The sequence below is a fragment of the Ambystoma mexicanum genome, chromosome 3p (assembly GCF_040938575.1).
Source record: "Ambystoma mexicanum isolate Mex_15411 chromosome 3p, UKY_AmexF1_1, whole genome shotgun sequence".
Lineage (NCBI taxonomy): Eukaryota > Metazoa > Chordata > Amphibia > Caudata > Ambystomatidae > Ambystoma > Ambystoma mexicanum.
Window position 1 is genome coordinate 595,161,922 of NC_090925.1, and position 20,988 is coordinate 595,182,909.

The 20,988-nt window shown below is 46.5% G+C and overlaps 1 protein-coding gene across 2 annotated transcripts in view; it reads left to right on the forward strand.

Moving 5' to 3' along the window:
- The first annotated feature begins 342 nt into the window (after positions 1-342).
- YWHAB (tyrosine 3-monooxygenase/tryptophan 5-monooxygenase activation protein beta) overlaps positions 343-20,988 on the forward strand; it is a 114,355-nt gene continuing 93,709 nt past the window's right edge. The window contains exon 1 of one of the 2 annotated variants that reach the window (XM_069651350.1): positions 343-505. The gene's annotated coding sequence lies outside the window, so the exon portion shown is untranslated. Of the gene's footprint in view, positions 506-597; positions 706-20,988 lie in introns of those variants that run through there. The other variant, XM_069651351.1, reaches the window with a different exon arrangement.

Sequence of the window (20,988 nt, forward strand, 5' to 3'; positions counted from 1 at the left end):
TATAAATTTCGTTTCCTTTTCATGGTATTCCATGTAACTCCATACCAAAACGTTTAGCTATTTAATAACACATCCACAAAGGATATCAGTTAGCTCCCCACAGCGAAATAAGCAAGACACTCGTAGCTTCGGAATGGCGCATGCGCTGCGGCAGTCACCAGACTCAAAATGTTACCTGAAGTACTGGGCTCCGTGCACATCAATGTACAGGCTGCTGCAACCCACTACTGGGGGATGAAGGATGGTGAGGACCCTCACATCTAACATGGCCGCCTCTGCTGTTATGGACCTGCGTCTGTTTCACGAGTCCCTTTTTTGTGTCACTACGTTCTTAGAACAGTCAGTTTCTCTTACTGTGGCAGGGCTCTGGGTGGAGTTTTCCGGAAGCGGAAGTGACGAGCTTAACGGAAGTAAGAAAACGACCGTAAGGCTGCCCGAGGACGGAAAGGCTACGGCTGTTTTTTTTGGGCGATTTGCCGTGAGGATTGTTAAACCGACTGCCGCGGTGAGTGTCGCTTTTTAACGCTGGGGCCTACAGATCAACTTGGGGTGACAGGTTTGGCGAGGTAGTTAGACCCGTGTGTATGCAGCGACATGTAAGATGCAAATTGGGAGGGGTGCGGCTAGAGGCGCGGCCGGTGCTGTGCGGGGGCGTGTGGCCTAGCCCAGTCTCTGAGCGCCATTAAAGCTGACGGTAACTGTGGGGTGAGCGTACATGTCTTTTAATAAAAGAAATCCTAGCTATTCTAAGACCTTGGATCTCGATTTCCACGGAGGGGTGGGGTGACATAGTGGTAGGCCCTGAGAGTAGTTTCTTTCTTTCCTTTATGCGCCTCCTCTCTATATGCCCGAATCTCTTTAGGCTGCTGATAATATCGATTTCAGTGTATTTGATCCAGTTTTCTGTGCGTTCCGAGAAACGAAGACTATTTTCTTATTTTTTTTTTTTTGAATGAACGCTCAGCTCGCAAACGTGCTCTATAGATGCGCCGCCCCACGCTGTCGATCTCCCTGATAATGATCGGCATTTCTTAAGCTTGTTTGCCGTTCAGACCGTTTTTGTCTACCACGAAAGGATTTTCATCTCTGGTCTCACATTCGTGCGTGATTTCCTATCAGCTTGCGGAACACAATGTGTCCTTTGTTGGGAATAGATTTTTGCTGTAAGGGTCTACGACATGGAAGCTTTGCTCCAGATCAATGATTTCGTTGTGAAGACTTGATTAACACTTGCTACCAGAAGATCTTGCCTTAAGTAAACCTCCACCAGAAGTCTTTTTTCTCTATTACGAAACAAACTGATTCCAACCTACAATTATACAGTCCCCCACACGCTTCCCTTAGAAAGATGTTCATTTTTTAAGCTGATAAACTTAATGTTTCGTCACGCACAACTGGAATCTTTAGCCATCGTCTTCAAACCAAAGCGCACCCCGCCCCCCTTTCCCCCTACTTATATTAGCGAGGGACGGTGGCGAGAAGTGTCCAGTTATATTTCGACTGCTGACTACTGGAAGCTTTTCTATCACTCGCCTCTTAACACTTTCCCAAACCCATTCTACACAAACATAGTGACCAGAATTGTTAAGCCCCAATGTATCCCTGGACCCCATGGGGTTTCACGGTAACCTATCCATTGCATAGTACAACTATGCTCACTTACATATTTGCGTTTTTTGACCCACACTTTTGTTACTGTGTTCACGTCATTTCTTTGATCAATGAAGATGCCTTATACATTATCTTTTGTCTAAGTTTGGTGTGCTTGTATAACGCATGCGGCAATCCTTTCCATTCTTCACTTTAATTTAATGTATGTACTTGTTTGGTTTATGGTTAGTATACTGAGGAAGGGGCTATTTTGAAACGGAGTTATACCGATTTGACCTGAGACAGATGGTGCATCAATTTTTTTTGTGTTTTTTTTACTTTCTCCTCACTGCAGCCCACCACTGAGGTAGCACATTTTCTGCTCACTGTCATCCATAACCGCCCATATTTTAATGGGTGTATGTAATTTAGTCCAAGAGTAATATTTTCATGGTGCCAATATGGTACGTGAGTAACTTGTAATATCTGATTAACAATTCAGTCAACATTTCTCACGGTCTGCAAAATCGTGGCGAGTGGTCGCAATAGATTTTCCTGAGGGCAATCCTCTCATTTTGAAACTAGGAATGTGTGAAAGGGAGAATTTAAATGCCTCGAAAAACAATTTTAAACCAATGGGATTTATATATAATGTGAAATATTGCAACTCATGTAGGACATGCATCTGCAGCAAGCTATGACTAACTCATTGTTTACCTTCAGAAGTTCCAGCTTACTGTATGATGCTGGATACCTAAAATCTGTCGTACTTTTACCCATGACCGACTATTTCGGTAATTGACACACCTGATGGGTGAGTGCCTGTGGTTTTGCTTACGTTGGCTGGCTCCCTGTTTTCTACGCTATAGTCCGGAGTTTAATCGCTGTGTAAACATTTCTCCCCCCCCCCCACCTCCCTCCAGTGGATCACCCAACTGTGGTAACCAGTCTTTATGGTCCGAGCAATGGACCAAAGGTGCTGGGGCCTTCCAATCGTACCTTAATTTTTTCTGGTTTGTTGGATGCAGGGAGCATGCTTAGTCTAGTTCGATTAGTACTGATAAGGAGTTCCATGTGATAATGGAGTCGTTTTTTGTGGCAACATTATCATAGGGAACCTGCGGACGACACCCCTGCTTCCATTTACCCCATATATGATGTGCTCAAAAACAAATGAGCAATGACATTGAACCCAAAGACACTCACTCCTATTATTGATTACCACATGGTGACAATGATTGCTGTTTGGCAAGTTTAATACACAAAAAAGCATTGATTATCAATTCACAATGTTACACAATGATACTCAACAACTTACATACAATATCTATACATGATATGTTTAGTGCTCAACCAGCTGGTCAAGTGGCACAGCGAGTAGAGCGCCCGCTTGGACATCCGTGCAGAGCCTGCTGACGCAGGTTCGAATCCCGGCAGGGCCAAACTCAGCCTTTCATCCTTCCGAGGTCGATAAATGAGCATCACACACCAGCCAGTATTTTGAATTCTGATTCTCTGCAGTCCTATCGGGATTAACAGTACAATTTTTTTGGCACTAATCTGCACAATGCGTAAATGGGGCACTGGCACTTAAGTCATATTGTCAACACGACTGTTTCGGCCTACGAGAGCTGGGTTAGTAAAGCTGCTGTTGGGTCGGCCTTCATCAGGACAGGGTACCTTTACTGTGGGAGTATCTTGTGGACTTGCATTTAGTTGATATAACTGTATGGAGGTAAGGGGGGGCGTGGCTTGGAAGCCATGTGAGAGGACGCGCTCTTGGAAGAGCTCCTGAAGATCCTGCATTTATCCTGTGTAAAAGTGCATTGAGACTAACTTTCGCGAGTCAGGAACGAAGGAACCCGTCCATGAATGTATGCTGCATAAATATTGAGGAGCTGAATCCTTCGTAAGCCCGGCAACAACAGAAAAATTGCGATCGAAGATCCGGGAGTCACGGCCCGGACGGAGGGAAGATGGCGGCCATGCCGGACAACGGAGGAGATACATGCGGGGCGATGAAGAGGCATTCTCGTAGTGATCGGTGGCAAAGTAAGCTGTGAAGTGTGAGAATGGCCTCTAGGAGAGAACCGGCGAGTCTCGGTGGGCACCGATTACTTATCACGGGCTTTGGACAGTGACGGTCAGTGGTCGGCACTAGGACCCACCCGAGCTGACCACCCGCCTTGGGTGCCGGAGCATCGCGTGCTGGTCAAGCGGCAGCCTTGGGACGGAGGGCCCACATTGTGTAGGAACTCGCTGGTAGGGACCCAGTCGAGTGGCGGAAGGAGTGACTGCGGAGGTACACTTGGTGCGGGAGAAGCGACTCGCTCCATTGCGAGCGGAAGGTGGGCTCCTCTCTCCCGGGGTGGGGGTGAGGCGGGAGTGTACGGGCCCGCGACATACAGTGGTGGTGGAATGGCGAATAAATCCGTCAGACAGAAAGTGAAACAACCCACATTGGATGAGTTTACCAAGACACCACCAGGCCCAGAAAGTGCTCGGAGCAAGGAGAAGCCATCTGCAGGCGGCATGGCCGCCGCTAGCCCAAATCAGGACGTGTTAGTTGCGCTCGCAGAATTGAAAGCGGATTTGAAAACCGCTTGGGAAGCCAAGCTCGAAATGGTGGTGGCGGACCTGAAAACAGTGCTTGACCTCAAAGTGGGAGAAGTTCGGGAGGAGGTGAACCTACTTCGACAAGATGTGAGGACTCTGTCGGAGCGCACGGAGAGCCTGGAAAAGGAGGGGAGCGCCAACACGGCAGATTGCGCCTCACACAAGGCCGACCTGCATGTCTTGGAACAGAAAGTGCGCAACCTGGAGAACAGGGCCGAAGAAGCAGAAGGGCGCGCCCGGAGGAATAATATCCGTGTAGTGGGCATCCCGGAAGGATTGGAGGGTCACAACCCCACGGACTTCATTGAGAATATGTTGCTCCAAGAGATCACTGGGGGAGTGCTGTCGCAGGGTTTTGCGGTGGAGCGAGCGCATAGAGCATTGGCCAGGAGGCCTCCGCCGGGCGGTCCGCCCAGGCCAATGATAGCCAAAATCCTTAACTACCGAGACAGAGAGAGGATTTTGGAGCATTTTCGCAAAGGAGGAACCATCAAGAGGGGGGAGGCCACCATAACGGCCTACCCAGACTACACCATGATGGTGCAGAGGAGTCGGATGAACTTTGCAGCGGTCAAAAGGAGACTTAGAGAGGCGGGGAAGAAGTATATGCTCCTCTACCCGGCCAAATTGAAGGTGATCCACAACAACAGATCCTTGTTTTTCGAGTCGCCTGAGGAAGCCATGGGTTGGTTGGACATGCAGGGCAGCCCCCAGGAGCCGGAGGTCCAGGCTGATGAAGGTGGCAATAAGAGTTAAGTGCGCTACGACGATAAAGAGTGCAGCCAGAAGACTATGGGACTTGAATATAGTTACTGTTATGGCCGGGGGAGGTCGGGCCTGGAACTGAATGATCAATGCACTGTTTGCACCGTACCTGTGGTTATACGAAGGAGCCTTTCGGGGCTAGTCCATTCACCCCCATTTAGTGTTTTTTAGTTAAGTGGCCGTTAGGGCGACTTTACCCTACTGGGCTCTGTGTGTAACAGCCAGAACTAGATGTGGGGGGGCCTGAGTTCCCGAGGTGGAGCTGGGCAACAGTTGGGGAGGGTGTTGGGGGGACGGGTGGGGGGAATGGGGGGTGCGGGGAAAGTTGGGGTGTACATAGCGTTGGGGAGTTTAAGTTTGACCGCGAGCCCTGGGAGTACATTTTGGATGAGATATCTGGACGGCACGGATGAGCGGGGTGGGTTGGGGGGGAGTGGGCAGGATACCAGTGAATTATGGGGGAGCTAAAATTGCTAACATGGAACGTCAGGGGTCTCAATAGCTATCTAAAACGGAATAAAGTCATGCTATACTTGAGAAGGCAAAAGATAGACATCGCATTGTTGCAAGAAACGCATTTGACCCGAGATAAACTGGAGCTGGTAAAGAAAAAGTGGGGTGGAACGGTGGTGGGATCCACGTACTCGGCTTATGCCAGAGGTGTACTGATCTGGGTGGCGCCACATGTCCCGTTTCAACTGAGGCAGGAAATCTTGGATACTGAGGGGCGCCTGGCTATGGTAAGAGGGGCAATCGAGAATAAAGAGATGTGTGTAGTGAACACGTATGCCCCGAACCAGGGCACGGCAGAGTACTATCGGACTATGAGTGCCAGCCTGAGCTGGTGTGTTGGGAGTGCGGTGTTCTGGGGAGGGGATTTTAACTGTGTGTTGGAGCCGGGGATGGATAGATCCGACGATAAAGTGACTAGGCCCGCCCCGGCAGCCCGGGCGCTGCGGACGCTGCTGCGAGACTTCGAGCTCGAGGATGTGTGGAGGACTAAGCACCCCAATGTGAGACAGTACTCACACTACTCGGCCCCGCAGCAGTTGCACACCAGGCTTGATTATATCTTTGCCACATCGGATGTCTTGACAGAGGTGTCCAGGGCGGAATATAAAGCGAGGGTCCTATCGGACCACTCGCCATTGGTGGTGGGTTGGCAATATGGCCGCCCCAGAGCGCGGATCCCGACGTGGCGTCTGCGCGCAGAGGCGCTTAAAGACCAGGTTTTCAGGGAAGATATGCGGGAGGAAATAGCTAGTTATTTCGATACCAATACTGGCAGCGTTGATTCGGCGGGAACTCTGTGGGAGGCTTTTAAGGTTGTGATGCGAGGGGTGGCGATTGCCAAATCGAAAGGCTTGCAGAATGGGGTCCTGGTTGATTTACAGAGGGCAGAAAGCCAGTTGGAACGGGCGTTGAAGAGCGAGCCCATAGACAACGAGCTGGTGCTTAAACTGCAACAGCAGTGTACGGAACATTGGGGGAGGCTCTGTAACCTAAACTATAAAAAATATATTGAGAGACAACACGCGGGAGGAGACAAAACGGGCCGTCTCCTGGCATGGCTATATAAGAAAGAAACCCCGAGACCCCCGATTAGGACGATTACTAGAGAGGATGGGAAGCAGATAGATACCCAAGAGGGCATAAACGAACAATTTGTGAATTACTATAGGGAATTGTACGGGGATCCGGGTGGCGGTGACCGGGAGGATATGCTGGAGACCCTGCAAGATATTGGGCTGCCCAGGATAAGCACGGAAGAAAGAGAGGAATTAGATGCCCCGATAACATTGGAGGAGTTGGAGGCGGTTGTCCGGCAACTACCCACTAGTAAGACCCCAGGGACGGACGGCCTGCCCAGCGAATTTTACAAAACCTTTGGAGCGGAAGTGCTCCCCCCGATGCTTGATATGCTCAATGAGGCGTTCGAGACGGGGAGGTTGCCGGAATCGCTCAGAGAGGCGGTCATTGTACCGCTCCCTAAGCCCAATAAACCCAGGCATAGTTGTGGGTCGTACAGGCCAGTATCTATGCTGAATCAGGACAGCAAGATACTAACGGCTGTCCTGGCAAACAGACTGCGGAGGGTGATAGGTAAACTGGTACACCCGGACCAAACAGGGTATGTCCCGGGGAGGAATATCACCCAAAACCACAGACGCCTCCACCGGGTGATAGAGATGGGATCCATTAGCGACGGGGAAATGGCGATAGTGTCGTTGGATGCTGTAAAGGCCTTCGATTCGGTTAATTGGGGGTGGCTGCTGACGGCCTTGAGAGAATACGGACTGGGTCCAAGATACGTTAGATGGGCGGAGCTGCTGTATAGTGCTCCACTGGCCAGGGTCCGGACGGGGGCAATCATATCCGAGAGATGGCAACTCAGCAGAGGCACTAGACAGGGGTGTCCTTGGTCCCCGATGCTGTATATCCTGGCCCTGGAACCCCTGGCACTGTACCTGCGGCAGCAGTACGACATTGTGGGTATTGAGATTGGGAGGGAAAAGCATCTGATATCCCTGTATGCGGACGACTTGTTATTGTACCTGAGTCATCCGGAGGAGAATTTACAGTATATCCTGGACGTGATGGGGAGATATGCGAGGTTGTCAGGCATAGCGGTCAACCCCCAGAAGTCGAACATTTTCCCATTGGGCTGCTATACGGGTGTCCCCATAGAGAGGCTGCCGGTGCTACAGGTGCCCTGGGCAGTTAACACGTTTCGTTACCTGGGAATAGATGTCTACCACACGGTAGAGAAAGAACATAAGTGTAACACTGAGATGGCTGTTGAGAAGATACGCGCATGCATGAGTTTCTGGCAGAAGTTGCCCCTGGCGATGATGGGGCGTGGAGCAATGATTAAAATGGTGGTTCTGCCTAGGCTGCTACACTACTTTAGTAACATCCCATATATGATCCCTAAGGGTTTTTTTGCTAAAATAAATGGGGTTTGCAGAGAGTTCCTGTGGCATGGCACTCGAAACAGGGTAGCACTCTGGAAGTTGCAGAACTCTCATGAAAAAGGGGGAGTTAGACTCCCAAACTTTGAGGCTTATTACATAGCGAGCCAACTACAGTTTGTATCCAAATGGCTTTCCGACGAAGAGACCCCAGAACTTAGATTATTCGGGCATGATTGTGCCCCATTTTTCCTGAAGGAAGTCATTTGGTTGCCAGAAACTGTTACGAGAAAGTACCCGGCGATGGTGAGGCTGGGATGGAAGATGTGGAGACGAGCATGCAAACTGATGGGAGACCCACTCCCGTGTTCTCCGCAGATTCCACTAGTTGCCCTGGCGGGGGTAGACGGACAGCTGAGGGGGATTATTAGGACCTATTGGGAATCTGTGGGGTTGGTGACATTGGGTGATGTGTGGCAGGAGGGTGCCATCAGAGCGTTTGAGGAACTTAGCGGGGAGGTTGGATTACATGGAGGCCAATATGTAACATACCACAGATTGGGGAGGAAAATTCGGGAACTATGGCCTGAATTTACCTTGGCAGACGAATCGGAGGTTATGCTGGAAGGGATATACGACACGACGGAAGGGGGACATGAGATCTCTAGGTTGTATGAGATGGTGATGTTGAAGGTTGGGAAGGAATTGACAGGCCTACGATCGGAATGGGAGTGCGAGGTGGGGACCCAGATGGGAGATGGGATGTGGGAACGGGCTCTAAGATACCACAGGAAAGTATCTCGAAATGCCAGACTGCAGCAGGTACAGCTATATGTCACGCACAGAGCGTATATGACCCCACTGCGGATATCCAAATTCCGGAATGCGGGCAGACAGGCGTGCCCTAAATGCGACGAAGAAAATGCGGACATGACGCATATGTTCTGGGCATGCCCAGTGATCGAGGGGTTCTGGAGGGAGGTGGCGCGCAAGCTAGGAGAGAAAGGGGTCACGCTTGCCATAGACACCGCCTGGGCATGCCTGCTGGGTGGGTTTTCCAGACCTAGGAAGCAGAAACATGTGTGTAAACTGAAAGACTTGGCGTATGTGCTGGCCAAACGGAGAATAGCCATGGGCTGGAAAAAATGTAGCAAGCCACGGGTTGAGGTGTGGTGGAATGACCTACAGAAATGGGCGGAGGCCGAGACAGCAGTGTGGCAGGAGGCGAGTTGTATGTCTTGGGAGGAGGAACTGGCCTCTTGGATGGCATGGAGGACTTTGATATCTTGCATATTTGGGACAGGGATGGCTTCGGGAGGGTCGGATGACAACGAGGCCCGCTCATGTGCGGCAGATACGGAATGTGACATGGAAACTGGCTCGCGAGGGGGGAGGGATCAGGGAGGTAGTGCGCACTAATGATTAAATGCTTTATTGTAATATTGTTAATTGCACTACGGTTTGGTTTGTATTGTTGTTTGTGTTGAAAAATCAATAAACTTTTTTAAAAAAAAAAAAAAAAAACTGTATGGAGGTAAGGTCTGGGTGTCCATATCGTCCGGACTGGGGGATGTAGGATTCGGTTACCCGATATGGGTCCAATCCGCTCTTCTGTCGACTGGATGAGTCGGTGTTACAGCATCAAGGTGCTGATTAGTCCAGAATGGATTGGTGCAACGTCCACATGGGATTGTCGGTACTGAAAAACGGGGGGGGCGGGCGTGGTAAGACTCCAGACCGCAGCATAGCCTGCAGTCGTGTGCCGAGTACACCAGGAGCCCCGTATTTTATAATATACCACGTATACAATGTGGCCTATGCCGTTTCCTGGCAACTATTTGTATGGGGACAATATCACCCGGGCGCTTGAGAAACTTGCTGCATAAACCTCTGTCAGATGACTGTTTTGTGTCAAATAAAAATGTATCTCCATATTATAGTTATCTTATGATGAATTGGGGGAATTTTGATATGTTCCAGCACTTTGGGTTGTAGAGGCGTTTATGCAGTGTACACAACTTTTACTCCTTTATGTGTACCTCATTTCATTTTTGCAATACTCATTTGGTATTGGATCCCTCACATGTCTTATGTTTTTATGTTTAATCCAGTGAAAACTGTTCATTCTGAATTGCTTAGACTGTTGTGCGCTTTTATTATAATTATGTTGATATTTTGCAGAATTCCCTGTCCTGGCTTTGTCTATCTCCGAGGCCCTTTTTGAATTGAAGTTATATACGTTTTGTCTGAATTTGCAGAGGTCCTTCACCTCCAGCGGGGTTCTGGCTACAAGTGCAGCAGGCAGATCTTGCTCCAGTAGCAGTTATGTGCCCAATGGATGGCTAGGGAGCAGTGCTTGTCCTCTTGGAGCTCTCATTTGCTTCACTGGCTGTGGACTTGATAAATGCTACCTCTCCCAAACTGTCCATATTCTTGAAATCCAGGAAGAAATTCAATCAAGGGAAGCCCCCCCCCCCCCCCCCCACCTCTCTTATAAAAGTCAGAGCCACTGGCGATAACCAGTCTAATACTTGTTGAGAACCTGTGATTGTTTGCATCACACCCAAAGTACTTTTCTGTGGCTTTTCCTTCCTCTCTCCTACCACTTCCTGCAATCTAAATGGATCCATTTTCCCTTGTGCAATGCCTGACTGCATAAACTCGCCCCTTCTCTAGCCTTGTAATTCAAAATCCCTTTGTGAAGGCCTCCGCAGTTATGTAATGGCCTCTTTGAAACCAGGATGCCAGGAGATCTGTTGAGTCGCTGGGAGTGAGGAGTTACCCATCCTCCCAATACCAAAGGGCGCAGGCATTCTGTCCTTTGTCCCATTCACTGGACTGCAGGCATGCAGGTGCTTGGAATCCTCATTGCCTGAGCTTACGGGGTTGGCAATTGAAATCAGATGGGGCTTGGATTGTGAGCCAATAGACCACCATACTAAACCCTAGGTATGGCTTATATTTCCAGATATCATGATTGTTTAGCAAAACTTAGATTTTTATGACAGAGATGCAGCTTTAAATACAGCCTCAGAGGTACAGGGCAGTTGTGATCTCTGAACATGGTATTTTCCACAGGAGAGCAAGAGCTGTACATGCGCTAGAGCACAGGTGCACACTTTCTATGGAGTTTCATTAGATGTGGTTCTGGTTAAGTGTACCCTTCCTTCCAGAGATGGACTACCTGCTTCGTTTTTTACTGTCACATTAACAAAAAAAGCCAGTTTCCCTGCCCCCACGAGGCGGCAATTGTTCTAAAAGGCTCTTGAACAAGTTAAAACTAAAAACATTGCATGTGGTGCAAAAGGAGGCTGACTTGTGTAATGTAGTGAAACGGCGCAGCGCTGTTCAAGGTTACATGTGGCAGAGGATAGGAATATACCTGCACTAGACTGGTGGATTTGTGATTCGCACTGCTCTTTTACAGAGTCCACAGTTACAAGTTAATGATCTGGCTTTTCTTGTCTAACAGTCAAAACCTGCAGGGACTTGTTATCCCTGGCTAACAACTATTTGTACTGTGCCGTTGGCAGGATTGTTCCACGCCCATGTTAACATTGTATGGCTCCAACTGACAAAAGACCCCCCCCTCCACTTACTACATTGTCTGGCGGTTTTTACTCTGGAGAAACTCTTACATTTCTGGTTAATAGCGATTGTACCATCCTGTAACACTCATTCTTCTTCTGGCTTAGAGTATTTACTGAAATAAAAGTACTATTTGGAAGCAATGCATTTACCATTGTGATGCATCTTCTGTGCAGGGCAGTCACAGCTATAGAAAATAATTACTTCTAGTTTCTAGTCTGACTGTTCTCAAAATTCTGAACTTGCACAAAGTTAATTTGTGGGAGTGTGACCTTGCTTTGACAGTGCTCTTGGGTTTTTAAAAATGACAGACGGGTGCATGTTTTCAAAATGTGTAGTTTCTGATCAGACCTATCCTTTTTGGCCAAAGGCTGTTTAAACGGGAGGGTCATCCAAGTGGAGTTTGACCCCTTTCCACCTGTTACTATTATATGGAGTCAGTTCAACAGTCAGCTTTGTCTGTTAAAACGTGTCCGTCAATGCTTGCTCTCCGGGTGGTATACTTCCTACTGTGACCACCTTCATAAAGCAATCCAATGGCTGACAGTTATGACGCTCCTACAGCTGTAAAATATCAGGAAGCTTGACCATTTCATGTGAAATTAATTTTGTTTTGTTTAATGCAATGTTTGCAGTTAAGGTGTACGCTAAAGTTTCACCATCACATTCTTAGCCATTCCCCTGCTTGAGACGGCATTGAAGCTACCACAAGAATGTTAACAAAACCCAGTGAGGTACACGATTTTTATTTGTGCTTCCTCCTAACAAAGCTGTACAAAATACACTTGGCTTTCTTTAACATTTATATTGATATTCTTTGGAAATGCAAGTGTCCCTCATTACAGTGGTATCTTTGGGTCTTATACCAAGGTGCCCTATCTAAATACCATACTAGTGGTGTTGCAGCGTAATGTGTTCATTTTAGTTGAAAGCATTCGACTGTTGAAAGTGGCATGCCCGTTAATGTGGTTAACAGTGCAGTTTGAATTGGCTTGACAGTGTAGTTGGTAGCATGGCCATCCAACATTGTTGTATGTCTGTATCTGGCAAAACTGTGTGATAATAAAACGCCTCCAAAAAAATCTGGTTTTGTTTTATATTTTAGTGCTAATTATGGAGCCCACATATAACTAGTGTACTGAGACCATTGTAGAAAGCTCACCCTGCAGAACCCACAGCACTATTTGATCAAACAAATTCTGCCACAAACTTACAACAAATGTGCGTGTGCATGTTTCCATTGGGCTTTGACTGATGTGTAACAACCCTTTTATTAAATCCAATGATGCAGGTAATTCTGTTTGAGGGGATCTGCTTATCGGGATCCAGCCCCAACTGCTCATAAATGCAATGCTCCCTGCTAACATTTATAGTGAATGCCTATGCATTTGCTGACACCCCAAGATGCTTGCCTGCCGTGTCACACCACAAGTTGTCGTATATGCAGTTCTCATAGCTGCAGGGACCGAATGTAAATACATCTAAATCAAATTAGAATTGTCTAACTGACTCAGTCTGGTGGTACATTGAACTTCACATGTACGTTTATGCTTTGTTGTGGCAAGGTGGCTGCTAGTGTCGCACAATTATACATCCACAGCAATTTAATCTAGTGTTCGATTTGTGAACACGGTTAGGCTGTCATGGGGTGGTGTGTGAGAGCTGTCTGGCCTGGATGACTCCAACTTCCACGTAGCACAATGGAAAGGAAGCTGCCTCTTTGATCCTCAGGTGTAAAGTGTAACACCTTCAATAGGAATCAGTTTTTCAAATGCAGCACTGAGATAACAAAGCCACGCGTGTACCATGGTGCAGGCCACTGGAGTTGATTTGAAGTCTGCAGACACCGGGAGGGGCAGAGAATAGCAAGGCGTGGAAGGTAGGCTGGGAGCGGGGTTCCACACTTCTTCCAGGTCTCTGTGAGACTTGTCTTCCCCATTAATCCCCCAATTTCCTGTAGGACACGCCACACTGATTATGTCTGAAAGCCAAAAGCTTTTGTTATAACACAAGACAGAATTACTTTGTCCCAATCGCTTGTGATATTGTGCCTTTAAGGGGGAGGTGGGGGTTCTTCAGTGATTTGTTTGGATTCTCAAGACGGGGAACTCTGGGGGTGCTACTACCTATTGCAAAGTCCTATGCTGTAGAGGTGAAGGCAGAGGGGTACTCTGCTCCTGGCCATCACCAGGGGACAGTGTTGATGTGGGACCACGGCCTCTGCTAGCTGAGCAATTATAACCAGCATCTCCTTAACCATTGGCAAATCACTGAGGGTGCAGGACCGAAGACTTTCCTGCACCCTCCATGTTGGCTAGCTTGAAGAACCATGCTAATACAAAATTCCACACGGGTGGTCCGCCTGACTATATACAGTATTCATGCTTGCATGTTGGTTAATTTACACTCAGCTCGCCTGCTCAAAATCAGAGACTGTCCTCAACTGGATCACTTCCTTGCTGTATGCCTATCTTCCTTCGATTTAATCCTCTCGCCTGTTGGTATCCGAGCCAGGCTGTCGCCAATTTAGGTTCTATTCCACACCTCCTGCCGAGTAAGGTTTTGCTATACACTAGTGGGAACTGGATTACCAAACAGCACTGCCAGCATGGAATACACATGGTCAACACATGATATGGTCTGTGGCGGTTGTTGGTCTCAGTAGAACACGTTGTCTTAAATTGTGTTTTTATGCCATCATACATCAGATTGAGGTATAGCTTGTTGGTCATATGGAACCACAAAGAAACCAGGGCTCAATGGTCACCTCCTGAACGGAAGGACACGTTGTAATGTATATGGTTGAAAGCTTTCACTGAGTTCTTTCTAATTTTCGTGTAAATAGTCTTAATTGGCTTTATTCTTTATATTCTGAGTAAGGCATGGTTTAGGCCTGGGTAAGGTATGATTTAGACCTTGAAAAAGCATTATTGTATTTGTCATTTATGTTGGCCCGTTTACCCGTTTGTATGGCCTCCATGCGCTGTGTGGTTGGAACTCCATCAGGGACCTAAGGCCACGTGGAGCAGATGAGTTAATTTCTAGATGCATGTGTGCATTTTACTAGGTTAGAACTTGGGTGGGCTGCCTAGGCTACAGTAAGCAGCCCAGAGGTCAGGCATGTGGGCTGGTGCTGTTGGTTGTTTACGGTGCTAATGCCAGTGCGTGTATGCTAATGGCAGAAGTGTTGTGATCCGTCGGGGGGTTTCAGTGTGGATGGCTGTGAGTGGCTAGCCTAAAATTCCATAGCCATAGCTGCATTCTATGGTACGTGGATGGGTTGCCGTGCCTGCGGCCTGTGTCCACGGACGTGGTGCAGGGTATGCATATCTTAAAACTTGGTTGGAGTTTATCTTCAATGCTGTTTTCCTAGGTCCCATGCGATTGGCTGGTCTCGCCAGCCGTGGTCTCCCTAGATTGAGAGCCTGAGCAGTGGAAGAGGTCCCTGGATGGATGGGGTGAGGGGGTAACACCTAGAAACGCCTAAAATGGGCACCCAGGAGTTATTGTAATGGTGCTTAATGGTTGAAGTGCAGCAGTGAGGGGGCTATTACTAGCAGGCCTTGATAAGCTATGTTATGAAGGTGAGAGTGGTGGGGGTGGGGGGGTTCTGGAATACAGTAATTGTATTCCCCACCCACCCAGGCCACTCTTAGTGTCAGTTGCTGCTGGCTGACGGCAGGCTTCCCTGGTCAGCACGGTCTGGGGCGGCTTCTACAGGAGCTGCCCTTCGCTGATGGGCTGTCCTATGTGGTTTAGCCAAGTGGATCTCTTCAACCAATCTGGGTGGGTTGGGAAGCAGGTCAGTAGGCAGGAGAAGAAATCGGGAGAAGAAAGCAGTTAACTATGGGGGCAACACACGGAGCGCAGAAGTGGGAAAATAAATCGCACAAAAACAAATTGGTACCAGGCATATACAAATGTCAGCTGCTTACTTGACATAGCAAGTTAAGTTGTTGTAGATAGGCATTATGCACACATTTACTTTTTTTGGGCTGTTGAAAACACTGCTACCCAGCCATCAGAAGTGCGTGACACTACCACGGACTGAGTAAGTCCCAGGCCATCATTTAGGCAAGATCATCCTGGCAATGTTCACCCCATATCTTTACCACTAGTACAGTGGTAATGATTTTTCATTACAGTATGGGCTTTGAAATTACTGCATTTAAATTTGTGAAGCATACCTCCATTTGACCATCAGTAGAGCAGAATGTTGCCATGTTTTTACCACTTATAGTAATGTAGAGATTTTTTTAAAAATAATTTGAACGGTTTATCGATACCCACCTGCATTCCTGTTATGTACTGCACACATCGCCACCTTAGGCACAGAACAGGCTATGTAGAGGAAGCCATTGACCACGTTCTTAGTGGCAACTGAGACTGGTGAGTGGGGGGCAGAGAGGAACTAGGCCATAGAGTGGGAAATGTCAGGGGGGGGGGCAAGCATTCAGATGTACCTTTTAACGTGTAGGGAAACGGCAACCTATGGGTGATTGTTTGTGAATGTATACTTTAGTGTTTTGAAACAGAAGAAAATATAATGGGGCGGTATTTAAGTCTTCATGGAGATCAGACTTGTGTGTTGGTGGTAAAACGTCGTATTGTAGGTGTGACCTGCTTAAAAGTATTCGTGGCTACATGCATGACAATCCTGTTTGATTGCGCCCTGATGACTAGATGGGGGTTCTAGTAAAGCCTAGCCTGCAGGTGGCGGTGTCGAAACCAGTGATTTGATGGGGGGAAGAATCACAAAGGGAGTTTTACAAGTATCCACTGCAGCTGTGCCATAGCAGATTGGCATCGGATGGGGAATAGTGAACGTTATTCACCTTGTATACGGTGAATTAATAAACAAGCCCCTGGAATGCAGTATTAAAAATGAGGTAACGTTTAAAAATCAAATCGTTCATATTTGGGACAATCCATATCAAAGGAGCACTTGCTTTCTGGGTGGTGGTGGACTGGAAAGCTGGGAGGCACTTCGGACACTCTTAAATGAGTGGGTCTAGGTCTGTTTTGCTGGGATCAACCAGACTGCCTGTAAGTACTTGGCGCTTCTAGAAGCGTTATGGGGATTGGGGATGTTGGTGGGGGTGTGCGTTTGGATTCCTTTTGGCTTGAGGTTTTCTTGGAACTAATCTGCAGAATCGAATCTTATCTGGCCACCACAAACTGGGCTGCAATTCCCGTGTCCTTTTCTTTAAGAAAAGGAAGCTGGGTATTGGTTCAGAAGCATTAGTCTGCTTTTTGTTTTTTTGGGCGGGGGAGGAGGGGGTGAAGGGTGGCTGCTTATGACCTTCCAGTTGCTTACAGCCTTTGTCAGCCTTGTACAAAACCACGATCATAATTTTCTTGTTTAACAAAACGGACATGGTGTCCAGCAATTGAAGTGCCGCTAGTTATGCAGACTAATGAGAAATGAGCGCCACTCCCATTAAAAAAAAAAAGTCCTTTGGTAAAAAATGAAATATGGAAGGTATTATTGAAATACAGGGACGGCAAGAAGTCCAGTCCGGAGCAGGGGGTTACACCCCTATCAAAGACGACCAGTGTACTCCATAAAATGGGAGAGAAGGATTAGGCATCGCACTCTATCAAATGCAGGACTGCAAGACGATGGAAAATCTTAATTTCCTCCACACCAAACTCTGAGGCTACGGTACTCCAGCAACCGAATAAATGGTGGCATTTGGAAGTAAATGGGGAGGTAAATCCAAAGTGGGAAGTCCGTTCATTTACTCCAACCTGGATCCTCAGAATGGGCATTTTTTTTGTTACGTGCGGATTCATTTAAAATATTTCCCAATACCCCTCCCCTTTGTTGGGGGTGGGGGGCGGGAGAGGTCGGATCGTGTGTCGAAGGCAGTCGGGGACTCATCCTTCCTTTTAATGTGACTCTTGTTCCTCGCGCATTAGTGCTTGAAATGGCCTTTTAAAATACTACTTTGTTGTGCATGTATTAGATTTGGTGTGCTGAAGACTAACATGGATGACCTGAGATTGGAGTCTGTTCCTTGAGGCCCAACTATCCTATTGGACCACTCGCTTTCTAATAACTCTCACTTGGATTCACTGTATTCAAATGCATTTTGTGTGGATATCATGAATTCTTGAGGGAATTGGCTCTTGAACTGGACTTGGTGACTCCTGCTCTAAAGCATGGACAGTGTGGGTCCAAGGTCTTGTCCTGCCATAGTTGGTGTTAAACTATTTACTGCTCGATTCCCTCAGTTTCTTTCAATGCACATAGCGGTCATGTGTACTTGAAAGCTTTGGGAAGCACCGTGGGGCCTTTGAAACGTGAAGGGGGTCTTAAACTGCCTCATTTTACGCGAACTGGCCCATCGATGCTGCCAAGTGGAGCGGGGGATAGGGAATATATATATTTAAAGGACCCGGTGGCGTCGGCACCGCCCCATGTAAGTGGGAAGAACTGTCGCTGCAGGTCTACAGGACGCCATACAGTGTGTTGCAGTACAGGTAAGTGGGGTGGTGGGTTGTAGTGTTGCAGGGCATGTGGGCAAACGTGATCTGATCCCTTTGCTGTGTCGTCATTGGCGTAGATGCTTTCTGCGGCGCGGTGATCACGTGGATTTGTCTTGAGTTCAGGGAGTTTTCCCGGGGATGCACCAAGTTACTACTGCTCAGGTGAGGTGCTGTTGGAGCCAATCTTAATCCCGCTGTATGCTACAGCAGGGGTGCCCTAGCGTTTTGTAGGCCCTGAGCAATACTCAAGAAATGAGCTGTATTTGAACCTCAGTAGAACATATCCACGTTCAGGTGTTAAAATGATTGCAATGCATTTTTGAAATATGGTACTAATGCAAATATTGATTCAGTTATAATTTCGATGCATTGAACCAGTTTCCAATTCATATTCAAAGCACGCCTTTTGCAGTTTACACGTGTTCGTGTAGCAATTCTGTAGGTTTGCTAATTAAATTTGCACGTGTATCAAACCTAGCTATTTAAGTTACCGTTTTCAATAAAAGCACAGATCGCCCTGCATTCCTCTTGCCTTTTTAGGGCTTCCCCCACCCTCCTTTCTCTGTTCGCTGCAAATTGAAAAGGGCACATGTAGAGAGAATGCAGCAGTCTCCTCCACCCATATGAGCCAAAGGCCCGTGTGAGTATGCTAGCAGGAATTGTGTTGCAAACCAGAAGTAATCGGGATAAAAATCTTTATTAAACTAAGCATATCCTGTGTGCCAAATAGTATGTGTTAACCTGTTACACTAACCTACACTTCGCTTTAAAGCAGTGTTTTGTATCGAAATATCAGCCAACTATATTGTGGAAGATCGATCATATTGACAAGTGGACACTTTTGAAAATGTACGATGACAAACCTAGTTCTGTAACATGTTCGTTACATGCAGCTTGCAACTTGTGCTAGTCTCGCAGCTGATCCCATACTCCTTGACATTCATGCATACGACAGAATTTGGTTTGAACATGGATCATGAAATGGGTTCTTTTATATAAGGCACTTCACAGAACAAAACATTTGAGGAGCTAACTCTGGCAGCAAGTACTTTCTGTAATTTCTTAGTGTGAGAACCTCTAAAATAAGCTTTAATTGTAATTTGAAAAAGCAATGCATAACTTCTTGACCCTAAACAAAAGGTCAGATGTCTAAATAATATCAAAAAACAGCAGTGGTAGCTAGACCTATGTAGGGACCATCGAACGAAGTTCCAAAAAGAAATCTTAAATGGTAGTTGGACCTACAATGAACTTAGTCTTTTCGCGCAGGATCTTTTAAGCATCAAAGTAGTTACCATGCACTATTACCTAATTGGGAATATTATTTTAGACAAATTATGGTGCATTGTTAGACAAAATTAAATAATATTTAAAATTCTTTTCCCCAACTTTATTTACGAAATGGCGATTTATAAACACCATAATTATGAATAAACCCACATTTGCTAATATTGGGACATGTTAGGGGGGGGGGGATTTCTAGGTATTTAGAGCTGCAGAAACTTGCTGAATCGACTCGTGAATGGTGACGTGTCACATGAGACATACCAGAAATATAAAAGGGAATTAACAAATGGTGACCGCATTGGAATTTAGACTCGTGCCACTAATAGGACTGGGCGTGAAGGCAAGATGCGCGTATTGGTCATTTTAAATAACAAATTAAACATGTGAGAAGGGCAATTGATACACTCAGCCAGTAAAGTATAGTGCAAGATGCATGCCGTTATATAGAGATTGTAATCTATTTTGAATTTAACAACTTGCTGACAGACAGGAGAAGCTGACCCTAAGAACCGTAGTTTACTGAATGCTATTTATACTAAACTCATGTACTAATTTGAATAATTAAGGTTTTTACTATGTATGGCTTTTTAATGAATTGACAAAACTGATGCGGACATGTTGTCGCTAACATGTTCGCAACATTGCTTTGATATAAGCAACGACTTTTTTGTATAAATATATAGATGGTAACTTATAAGTACGTCGACTACAATGTGAGTACTATACGGATAGTTTATTGATTAAACAATATATACAATGGAGAAATTGAGTGAATAATGGGAATTAAATTACACAAGCAGTGAGATCTAATGAATATAGAGATCATATTTTTTCAATGACTTACCATTGAAAATATTAAACTAATACGATATCGGCCCTTTGTCTCTTCCCTTATCAATCCTACCCACCACCAACCCCAACTTTCTGTTCATTTGATTTATGACGAACGTTTAAAAACTACCTGCACTTTTGGGCCTGCTGGCTGACGTGTAAACTGCAAAGGGCATGCTTTTAATATGAATTGGGTTCAATTAATCGAAACTGAAGAAACACATTTTTGAATTGGGGCCACGATACATTTTGGTTGGTGTCCGGTGCTACCTCAGAATACCAACACTGCTGAAATTTGACACACTAATGATGGGGCAATCCTTTTGTGTTTTGAAGTGCAACGGCCATCACTTATCTTCGGTCCTGGTCGCGGGGTGCCACTCTTTATATCCCACTACGAATCTCGTATCGGTTATTCTCAGACCTTCAGTACAATCCAAAACCACTAACTTGGCAAATGTATTGAGTAGCCTTCACCTAATTACTATATAACGAATACAAGCCTAACCCAACATACCATATATTACTGCCTAGCTAAAAGGATCACAAATTCATATCCTTAATGTCAAGGTTAATGGCTATGAGCCATACTAAAGCGTTTTAAGCAGTATTTGGGCTCCAATCTAGTAATGACCCAACTTTGTAAGTATTGCTCTGGATAAGATTTTCAATATTTTACTCCGTTTTTACTCCAATTCCCAATGGGCATATTTATAAGCGAATACACGTTTTTGTACTTTTTCACCTAGTAATTCTTACACATTATACTACTTCCAATCGGGCTGTAATGATAGTTTTAGTTTCTTCTTGTGGTACCATGCGAACTACTGGCCCACACATTTCCACCAGTGTGTGGGGGTGAAAGCAGGCACACACGGACCCACCAGATGTGTCAATTTACTGTATT